The 11,715-nt window shown below is 36.2% G+C and overlaps 2 long non-coding RNA genes across 2 annotated transcripts; one reads left to right on the top strand and one right to left on the bottom strand.

Annotated features, from left to right (window-relative positions):
- The first annotated feature begins 1,305 nt into the window (after positions 1 to 1,305).
- On the top strand, positions 1,306 to 3,669 carry LOC131799301 (uncharacterized). Its single transcript, XR_010717104.1, has 2 exons — positions 1,306 to 1,462; positions 3,122 to 3,669. It is a non-coding gene; the product is annotated as an uncharacterized lncRNA (long non-coding RNA).
- Positions 3,670 to 9,916: 6,247 nt separating this feature from the next.
- LOC136279834 (uncharacterized) lies at positions 9,917 to 11,109 on the bottom strand. The gene is made up of 2 exons (XR_010717020.1): positions 10,788 to 11,109; positions 9,917 to 10,445 (listed from the first exon to the last, which is right to left on the bottom strand). It is a non-coding gene; the product is annotated as an uncharacterized lncRNA (long non-coding RNA).
- Positions 11,110 to 11,715: the final 606 nt, after the last annotated feature.

Below are 11,715 nucleotides of genomic sequence, written 5' to 3'. Positions count from 1 at the left end.
ATCGTATACGCCAAATTGAAATTGATCAAAAATCCGAGCTATCTTGACTAGAAGAAACTGTAAATGAAAAATTATATAGTGTGATCTAAGGTGAACGCCCTGATTGCCCTGTATTAGAAACGTGTTCTGTAGGTGAGCTTTTGTGCAGGAGAGGTGTGAATTCAAATTGCCTCTTCATTACTCGGCGGCAAATGGTGAAAATTCCAATAGTTTTTATCCGGCGAATGAAGTTCCGATGAAGTTATCCAATGTTTAAAAGCGTTTTTGCCTTAAGATAACAACATGTATCAGTAAATTCACTCTCAGATCAACTAGACTTTCTTTCATTTCATTTTCCATTTGTTTCGAAGCATTAGTAAATCCCGCGGCGGCCATCTTGAAATTAACCTATCAGACACCGACGCCCTACGCGGGATTCGAGGCGCAGTCAAACCTAAACCAATCAGAACACACTTCTCTTCATAGAATCACCCGCGAGTTATTATTATACAAGGTCTCTCATCCATTAATCTATTTATAATCAATTATGCTAATTTTCGTTAGATACTGGAACTGTAGGAATAAAAAATGTACTTCAAGATTTAACTGATGATGCGCGTGATAAACAATGTTACCAGCACAACCACAGAAGTAGTCAATTGCTTAAGGGAAAAGAAATGTTTGGTAGTAATATTGCCGACGGATTGTTGCGTAATGCAAAAAGCAATACCATTTGAATCTTTTTAATTTTGATCTTTTTTTTAAAAACAAATTGGTGGTCTTTTGAAAGATAGCGATATGTCACCGGCTTTTTTCAACCTGAATATATAGATTAAAATCATTGCCGATGGAAATGACAAGGACTGGTCGGCGATTCGTCTAAAAGATGTCCTTTGTACAAATTGTATTTTCAATCATTTAGTCCATTTGACAGCAACGTACTCAATTCAAAGCCAACAAAACTTGTTAGCTTTATGAAAAATGTTATTTTGACTCTCAAAATCAGACGTTTGGAATCGATCTGCGTGGGTATGTTTGTATGGGTTGCAAAAGAAAAAAAGAAAAAAAAACCGACATCGTTTGACTTGCCTTACTTTTCGAAATGTCATTGTACTCGGATAATGAGTTTCAAAGTTAATGATGTTTACGATAAAAGCCGGAATATAAGATGTAACAATTTCAATTCATACTTTCAGCGCTTTGACTAAGTAAAAGCGGCAATTAAAATTAGTCGGATGGGTTCATTGATACACATTGAGCGCACAGGAAATGTTATTGTCGGAAAATCCAGCAGAAGAAAAACAAAACTACCATGTTTATTATGTCTTTGGATTTTTCCAATGATATAACCCAAAACTTCGTAATTCTGTACTTAGTTTAAACCGTTTCTTACTGAAGCATCTTACGCAAAAGGTAGTCATTGAAACAAGAGGCGTTAGAGGGAAAAAAAGGTCACCAGCTTGAAAAAGGCCAAAATCATACGGTTAGTAAAGTTTATGTACGTCGTCCTTCTTTTACCAGTGTGACATCTGACCAGACATTATATTCTTTTTTACGTCCAGAATCCTTTGTTCTTACTAGTTTACCATTGTACAGAATTTTCTGATGGCTTAAAAAATAGGATTTTGACCCAAAAATCAATGAAAAAAGAATTACGAACTCAAAAGGAACGAGAAGGACTCAACTCAAACAAGGAATTCATCTTCAAGTAACCAAAGATGTAACAGAAATATATACTAAATGAGTCACATCTGGGTAAAGATGTGAGAAAAATGAAAACCTGAAAAAGTTCAGTTGAAATCACTTAGGAATGCTCACTGAAATAGAGAGGTAAAGAATGAGGGTACGACGCAACAAAAACCTAAACAAAAGCCAAAAAAATTGAAAAAAAACGTTGCAAATGTTAGAGTATTAAACCAACCAACTCAGATTTTAATTTGAGTCGTTTGTAGTCAAAATTTTTAGCCTGAAATCGACTATCTAGACTCAGCGCTATTGATGCGTCATTAATGTACTAATGCACTCATCGTTATGAACATTTGACATTTGATCTGTTAAGAACTCAAAGTTCTCAGAGTGAAATTTAGCAAGAAGTTTTGCAAGAAGTTTAATAAAATTATCCTAATATAACTGAAAATTAAATATTTGGATTTAGAACTTAGGGCTTCGCATTTACTTTCAAGACTATTTGATTCCGTGTTTATGACATTTTTTCAATTTGAACTTTGGGAAACAGCCTTATAGAACATGATGATGGATTGCAACATTTAAAAAACGACTTAAGAATGGCTAAAGTAAGGTTATCACGGAAATTTAGGACATTTCTTAAAATGTCCCTAATTTCTGCAATTAACCCTAAAAATCCTCGCGCTCAAGGGCATGTTCACCGCTGAGAGTACTAGCCAGTTATTGTTAGTGGAAAGTTGGCAGAAAACGTTATTAACTCCAATTTTAAGGATTGCACGTAGCGTTCATATCCTCTAACGAAATCTTGATAAGCTCTGATCTGAGGCATACGGTCGGTGGCTTTAATATTATTTTATGACTCCTTTGAACGGCAGGTGAATTACACGCCACTCTTTCACAGTTACCTTCGCAGGTACATAGTAATTAAAAAAATTGCACTGAGAAGAGAAGCCTGAATTAATTGTGACTAGATTAAATTGATTGATTATAAGAAAGATTTCTCTAGGGAACGAAAAAGCTGTCGGAGATTTGTCTTATTTTCAACCTGTGACTTCGTTGCTCAGTTAGTAACAGCACCTTTCTAGAATCTTTACGGCAAAGGTTTGATTCCTGTTAACAGTTCAATTTTTTCCAGACTTCTTTTCTGCTATTTCTTTAACTGCCGCTTACCGAAGATCGCCTCTTTTCTTGGTTTACACGTCTTTCATTTGTTTACCTGGACGAGGAGTCAGATCACATGAGGCGTTTTGCCTCGTCCACTGAAAGCTCTTCGTGGGTCACGTGATTAGCCTACCTTCCCCTACCTTTACGACAGATGAATCGATCACTTTTTGTTAGTACATAGTATATTTTCAAGTCGACGTAAGTTTACCCAATTCCTTTAAACAGTTCCCGAAATAATAGGATATCTGTGCAAATCATCTGAAATGATTCGTATATTTCAATTACCCTATAGCTACCCGTGGAAAAACTGTTTTGATAATTTTGCTACAAGATGTTGGCTCGTTCCAGTCTTCTCATGGCCTGTGTCATCCTCATCCTGTTACTGGGCTTGGAGGCCGAGCATTTGCGTGGGTTTCCTGACATAGATGAGGACAGCGACGTAAACAAAGGCCAGGGAGACTTCTTTCCCGAAAAGCGTAACAAAGAATCTGTGGAGAAAAGACTCCACCGACGATTTCAGTACGAAAGGCGATTTAGATCACGAAAGGGATGCAAAGACAGGTTTATACCACTTTGCGGATGAAATCGAGACTGATTCAATATAACATTTGACGGATATTTGTAGGAATCAAAAAACTGACCTGTCCATAACCTCAAAAGTGATGTAATTAAAACAATAGAGAAAAAATTGCCCAAAGCAATGGTAACTTGTAAGATATTGGGAGATTAATCAGACCGGGGAGAGAAAAGAAGCCTTTACCAGGTTTTCTTCTAAAGAACGAAAATTTCGTTCCAATTGGCGCATGATAATACTTTAATAAAACATTAGTCAGGTATGTATGGATTAGCAATCTTTTGTTATTTATTCGATTCTCTTTTATTGTTTACAAATGTTCTAACCAAGGCAACAACGAGCTTTGTCTACTAAATGCTTTAAGGAATTTTTTACTTTCAGATCGGAAAGAAACTTCTTTCAAATTTTTAACTTTGTGGATGTCGAAGACTTCTCTCACCTCCAAGCTGCTGAAGAAGCTTTGATCAACAGCGTCCTAGGTCGACGGAAAAATGCAGTTTTTTCGCTTATCTTGGGCCATTTGAATATTCAAGTATATTTGAAATGGAAGCAAGCTTTCCTTTTTAATTTTATATCGTGTTCATCTGAACAAATGTTTAAAGAGGAGTCTTTCGAGTCAAACTGTTATCTTCTTACTGATCACCATATGATATATTTAGCTTTGTTTGAATGTTTCGAGCTAAGAATAAATTTGCTTAAACAGTCACGTCAACGACGAGAAGAGCTGAGACTAATGGAGCTAAAAGCTTTTGATTTGACACTTTGAGAGGTTTTTCTAACAAACTTGACGGAAGTGCTTTCTATCTAAATGTATTAAGTAGCAGTGATTCTCTGCGGGCATACAAGACTGTCATGCGCTGTTATGAGTTAAAAATTGTCTGAGAATTTGAAGATGTGAAGGTCCCACAGTGCCACGGGTAAATTTTCTTGAGGCCGTTTATCCGAATAAGTGTGAAAAAGGCCTTAGAGAGCTTTGGTCAACAAAGTCATTAAGGTGAATCAAACGCTGGAGATTTCGATATACTTAAGAGTAAATTCAGATAATGTTCTTCATTCCATGGACATCAGTGCTTTAAGCGAAGTCAGACCGTATTCAACCCGACCGTCAATAAGAAAATTTGCGGAAAGTTTAACAAAATTGTTCGATAGCGTTTTTTCCCGAGAAATCACCTTAACTCAGACTGAATCCAACCTTTCTCGTCTGTAATGAAGTAAAATTTATTTTTAAGTGAACTTTAGGTTTATTCTGATTGGCACATGCATTTTTTTAAGAAAAATTAACTTAACCTAAAATGCCTTTCGAAAGTTAAATTACATTACTGTCTTTTTCAATAACTGATATTTGAAGCCTAAACATTACATCACGTCCGTGATGCAGTCATAGATAACCTCGATGGTTATTTTTTCTACAATTGTTATCCCAGTGGTGGATTTACAGGTACGTTTGACATTACTCTATTCCAATCTATGCCGATAATATCATGATTCACTAAATAACCTATAACTCTTTGACTGACAGCAATGGATAACTTATTCGATAAGTGAAAACTAGAAAACGTCAAATGAAGTGATTCTTAATTCTTTGGTGGCCTGTTCGATCCAGAATTTCATGCTCCATTTTCGTTAGCTTCTGCCCTCTGAGTCTGCGCACGCATAGGTCCTGAGTCCATTACGCGACTTCTGAGTACCGACGCCATCTGAAGTTTTCGCTGTAGCTGTGATCAATAACGCAAAAAAAAAAAAACTTTAACGTAATTTGATGAAAAAATGGTATACGTATCATTTTAAAAAACATATATCATGTCTATTGAAATATTCAATATAGATATCAAACAAATGAGACCGATTTTCCATGATGCTCTTACGCTTGAGACGAACAAGAAAATCAGTATAATTTAGGCACCAAGCGAAGCTCTTCAAAGTCTTAGAACACTTCTCAGAGGTTGCCATCAGTCAATCTATTACTTCAGACGAACCTTTCAATTCTTGGTTGACCGAAAGACATTTTAGGAAAACAGTTGAGTTCCCTTGTGTACAAAACATTATATAACAAATATTTACCTTGAACGTTCTTTTACCGACTTTGTTAGTGACGTAAGCTTCTTCGCGCGTGAACAAAGACAAAAAGATGGAAAAATAAAGTATTGCGCAGATAAACTTTAAATGCGCCATAGATCTCTAAACTTGGATCTCAAAATAAGAGTTATGATAGGCTGTAGTGACGAGACTGACTAGAATGTATGGTGTTTCGTGTTCAAATATAAGCCCTATATACAATGATTCTGCAAACTTACCAACACCCCTAGCTTCAGCAAAGCCGTCACATTTGTCGTTCGCTGATTGGTCAAGACGAGCTTTGCACATAAAACCACGCTGTGAGAACACAGCTGTCGGAACATGACTTCGCACTCCAGGTTTCTTCAGCTGCTCTTCTAATTCACGAGTTCCTCCGGAAATATTATAATATCTCAAGCAGGAAATTCGCACGGAAATCGATGAATCTTCCTCGTTCATTTATTGTTTTGAGTATCAACCGCTTTCTAGCTTCTTATGACAAATTAAATAGAACGCGTCAACACGAGTAACAGAAATTAAAGTTTCTGGCAGAAAGAGGTTTTTAAATAAGCCTCTATATGTAGAGGTTCAATTCTAGGCCAAAGACTGATGTTGCTTACGGACGAATACTTTGCCAAAGTACCCCAACATAGATGGCTTTAAGTCATTGAAACACGCTTTAGAATGCAGAAACTTAGAGAATGATTGTGAAAGAAGCACTTTTGCCAAGTTTTGAAGAAAAACTCTCTACGTTTTGATTCAAAAGCTTTTAGCCCAATTAGTCTCAGCTATGTTCATCGTTGACTTGACTATGCAAATTTATTCTGAGCTTGAAACATTTAAACAAAGCTGAATTTATCATATGACTGATGATCAGTAAATAGATAAAAGTTTTGTTCGAAATACTCCTCTTTAAACTTTTGTTCAGACGAACACGATAGAAAAGGAAAAAGGAAAGCTTGCTCCATTTCAAATACACTCGAGTGTTCACCGAGCACTATGACTGCTGCGATCAGCCACTGTCATTGGCCACTCCTTGAAGTGTAGGCGCATGGCTGACGTCATGGATTAGTATTATTTTTGATGCTTTGTGCAAACTGAGTAAAGCATTTTGCAAATTTTCTCGACAAATTTCCAAATTTACCTTCTAAACACTTCTAAAAGATGTATTCGAGAGCATTTTGTAAGTACGAAAAAGAAATCAAAGTCCTAATAACGGGATCAGTTTAGGGTTTAAAGAATAAAAAAGTTTGAAAACTGACAGAATTATTCATGGTTTTCATCTTAGCTTTAACAGCATTATTATATCTGGTCATCACTTGACATATTTACACAACGTGTAATTGACTTGACCCACTGTACATTTCATCAAGGTTACATGTTTTTTGAATGTTATCTATTTCCTCATTTTCCTGCTTCCACAAAACCGATTACATTTGACAATCCACCACTTTTCACTTTTTATAGTACTCTTTATTCATATAACCAAAATTCTTAAACAAAAATTTTATTAAGGAGTCAAAATTTCTAACAAAGTACGTCTTCACTGTCTACGATTCAACCCTATCTGTTATCTTCGAAACATTTTGAAAGCTTCAACAGCTTAATTTTAATTATGCGTAGTATCAAATTGTATTTCCGGATTTGGTCGCACTATCAGAGGGATCATTTTTTACCATCCTCTTTTAAATCCAAGTAAAGAGTGTCCTTCGTCATCATGATCTCCATTCTCAACAGCAGCTGATCAAATGATGGTCTCTCATTTGGATCCTCCTGGTCAAACACCAATTCCTAGTCAAGCGCCAGCTCGTACTTGATAAGAAAAACATACATTGTATGAAAAGTTCGACATGTCTAAATTTAATTGTTCCTTCTTCATTTCGCCGGCAGGTCTTTGAAATAAGCCGCATGCGATGCTTTTTTTTTTTTTTAAGATTTTGGGTGCAGTAATTTTATGACATCAATTCATGTCAAGAATTTAAGAAAAACTTAGAAATTGGGCCTCTTTTTTAACAAATGAATATGCCTTGTGCTCTGTTATAAGGTGTTCTTAAGCTAGAATTCGTGTTCTATAGAAGCTGCATATTCGAGACTGTATAATATTACGTTAGCGTATTGACTGCATTTAATATGTTTCACTCTCTACATCTGTGTTGATTTTTCGCTGAAATTCTGCCTGAATCTTAGTTCACTTTGACTTCCATAAGTTTTTTTCGATTTGAAATCGGTCTTTTACAAAATTCCCACCAGAATGATAGGATCAGAAGATAAAAGTCGTGAATCATTCAGTAAAGGCGTTTTTTTTTCTTTTGCGTTGCAAACTTATTATTCTAGGTAGATAATCGCATACTTTTATAAACTAGGTATCAAAATAGGTATCACGCTTTCAAAACTGTATTAAACTATATTAGCATTGCTTTTTAAGGTATCGTAATGCACATTCCAGTCTGAAGTGAAGATCTTAGCGGGAGAAAATGTATTTTAGCCCGCTCGCACACTTGAGCGATTGTTCAGACTTCTTTGTTTTCAATTTTTTCTTCAGTTCTTATTTTCCCGATGACCTCCTAAGTAATTCTGACAATATTCTATTTTATGTCGTTGGGCATAAATATGTTAGGCGTCGTCTGAGGGCATATCTTAACCAACGACTTGGGCAAAAATGAGTCTGAATCAGGCTTAAATATATTTAGGCGCGCGAACATGGACTCTATTGTTTTATTTCTCGAATAATGAAAGTGCTGATTGTTTTCAAGTCATCCCGAAACATACATCTACATTAGATGAGGTTTGCATTTGGTTTACTATGTTACTCCGAATCCCAGCAGTATTTCACTATAGAGCTGAGCACTACAAATGCAAATTATCTCCGAGAATGCAAAATTCGTGAAATAAGTGTTTGGTGCATCTTACGCACAACCTTAAAAAGATCGCTAAAAATTTCTAGTCTTTGAACATTTCAATGACATCTTTTTTCTCTGGTCTGTATACGATGATCTGAATTACTCAGTGCTTCTTCGGCCTAGAAAATTTTGTTGTTAGCCGTCGCTTCGACTGAAAGCACCAAACGGAGTTTGAGGATGTTTTAATTAGTATACATATGGGTTTGAAAATTAAACTTTGAGCAAAACTTTCATATGACAATCCCAAACAAAGAACATGTCCACCAGATGGTTATACTTTCCCAGTCGTTCTTATCGCGTGATCTTAAGCTTTCTAAAGGACACCTTTAGATACGACTCAAGTAGGCTATTCCCGGGCGATTTACAGACATTTGAAATTTGCGTTTGAATGCCAAATTGAATTACTAGAGAATCAGTTATTAGCAAAAGTGGGTCGAACAAAAAGCAAATGCAATCATGCACGCTTATAACATAGCTAGTAAATTTGTCTAATCAAATTCAATTGCGCGAGCGTGCTTCATATTCCTATTGTGCACGCTCATGACGTCCGCTAACAAATCCCTCGAGAAAAAACACTTCCATCGGGTTGAAAATGTTATAAAACAATTGATTCATACATCAACTGTGCGTTCATCGAGATATGAAGCACCTGGAAAGTTTGGAGAGCACTCAAGAAGCTAGAGTTGCTCTCGGCTACGCCTCGAGCAACTCAGTACGCATCTTTCGTGCTCTCCAAACTTCCCGCGTGCTTCATATCTCGATGAACGCACGCTGCCGTATGAACCAATTGTTAATTAACGCCGCTGAAGAAGCTTTGATCAACAGCGTCCTAGGTGACGGAAAAATGCAGTTTTTTTCGCTTATCTTGGGCAATTTGAATATTCAAGTATATTTGAAATGGAAGCAAGCTTTCCTTTTAATTTTCGACGATCGTGTTCATCTGAGCAAAGTTTAAAGAGGAGTCTTTCGAGCCAAACTGTTATCTATTTACTGATCACCAGTCATGTGATAGATTTAGCTTTGTTAAATGTTTTGAGCTAAGAATAAATTTGCATAAAAAGTCCCGTCAACGACGAGAAGAGCTGAGGTTAATGGAGTTCAAAGCTTTTGATTTAACACTTAGAGAGGTATTTCTCACAAACTTGACGGAAGTGCTTTCTATCTAAATGTATTAAGTAGCAGTGATTCTGTGCGGGTATACATGACTGTCATGCGCTGTTCTGAGTTAAAAATTGTCTGAGAATTTGAAGATGTGAAGGTCCCACAGTGCCACGGGTAAATTTTCTTGTGGCCGTTTCGAATAAGTGAGAAAAGGGCCTTAGAGAGCTTTGGTCAACAAAGTCATTAAGGTGAATCAAACACTAGAGATTTTCGATATACTTAAGAGTAAATTCAGGTAATGTTCTTCATTCCATGGACATCAGTGCTTTAAGCGAAGTCAGACCCTATCCAACCAGATCGTCAATAGGAAAATTTGCGGAAAGTTTAACAAAATTGTTCGATAGCGTTTTTTCCCGAGAAATCACCTTAACTCAGACTGAATCCAACCTTTCTCGACTGTAATGAAGTAAAATTTATTTTTAAGTGAACTTTAGGTTTATTCTGATTGGCACATGACACAATAAATGCACTTTTTTTAAGAAAAATTAACTTAACCTAGCATGTCTTTCGAAAGCTAAATTACATTACTGTCTTTTTCAACAACTGATATTTGAAGCCTAAACATTATATCACGTCCGTGATGCAGTCGTAGATAACCTCAATGGTTATTTTTTCTAAAAAATTGGTATCTCAATGGTGGATTTACAGGTAAGCTTAACATAACTCTATTCCAATCCATGCCGATAATATCATGATTCACTAAATAACTTATAACTCTTTGACTGACAGCAATGGATAGCTCTATTCGATAAGTGAAAACCAGAAAACGTCAAATGAAGTGATTCTCAATTCTTTGGCGGTCTGGTCGATCCAGAATTTCATGCTCCATTTTCGTTAGCTTCTGCCCTCTGAGTCTGCGCACGTATAGGTTCTGAGTCCATTACGCGACTTCTGAGTACCGACGCCATCTGAAGTTTTCGCTGTAGCTGTAATCAACAACGCAAAAAAAAACTTTAACGTAATTTAATGAAAAAATGGTATACGTATCATTTTATAAAAGATATACATGTCTAATCAATATTCAATATAGAAAGCAAACAAATGAGACCGATTATCAATGAAGCTCTTACGCTTGAGACGAACAAGAAAATCAATATGCTTTCAGCTTCAAAGTCTTAGAGTACTTGTCAGAGGTTGCCATCAGTCAATTTATTACTTCAGACGAACCTTTCAATTCTTGGTTGATTGAAAAACATTTAATGAAATCAGTTTCCTAGTTAGACATTCGAGTTCCCTTGTGTACAAAACATTATATAGCAAATATTTACCTTGAACGTTCTTTTACCGACTCTGTTAGCAAAAGAGAAAGCTTCTCCGCGTGTGAACAAAGACAAAAAGATGGAAAAAATAAAGTATTACGCAGATAAACTTTAAATGCGCCATAGATCTCTAAACTTGGATCTCAAAATCAGAGTTATGAAAGGCTGTAGTGACGAGACTGACTAGAATGTTGGTGTTTCGTGTTCAAATATAAGCCCTCTATACAATGATTCTGCAAATTCACCAACACCCCTAGCTTCAGCAAAGCCGTCACATTTGTCGTTCCCTGATTGGTCAAGATGAGCTTTGTACTTAAAACCACACTGTGAGAACCCAGCTGTCGAAACATGTTTTCGCACTCCAGGTTTCTTCAGCTGCTCTTCTAATTCACGAGTTCCTCCGGAAATATTATAATATCTCAAGCAGGAAATTTGCAAGGAAATCGATGAATCTTCCGCGTTTCATTTATTGTTTTGAGTATCATCCGCTTTCTAGTTTCTTATGACAAATTAAATAGAACGCGTCAACACAAGTAACAGAAAGTTTCTAGCAGAAAAGAGGTTTTTAAATAAGCCTTTATATGTAAAGGTTCCATTCTCGGCCAAAGACTGATGTTGCTTACGGACGAATACTTTGCCAAAGTAACCCAACATAAATAGCTTTACGTCATTGAAACACGCTTTAGAATGCGGAAACTTGGAGAATGATTGTGAAATGTCATACTATCGTTTCCCTCTACTGAAAGAGATAATGATTTATTGGTACTGCTGATTTTCATTGACTTTTTTAATTCAGCATTTGGGTAAAGAAAAAGGCTCCTTATCTCTTACATTTAGATAGAAGCACTTTTGCCAAGTTTTTGAAGAAAACCTCTCAAGGTTTTGATTCAAAAGCTTTGAGCCCAATTAGTCTCAGCTATGTTCATCGTTGACGTGA

Source organism: Pocillopora verrucosa, chromosome 3 (genome assembly GCF_036669915.1).
Source record: "Pocillopora verrucosa isolate sample1 chromosome 3, ASM3666991v2, whole genome shotgun sequence".
Lineage (NCBI taxonomy): Eukaryota > Metazoa > Cnidaria > Anthozoa > Scleractinia > Pocilloporidae > Pocillopora > Pocillopora verrucosa.
Note: the sequence above shows the minus strand (reverse complement) of the source record. Positions and strands in the feature narration are given on the sequence as shown.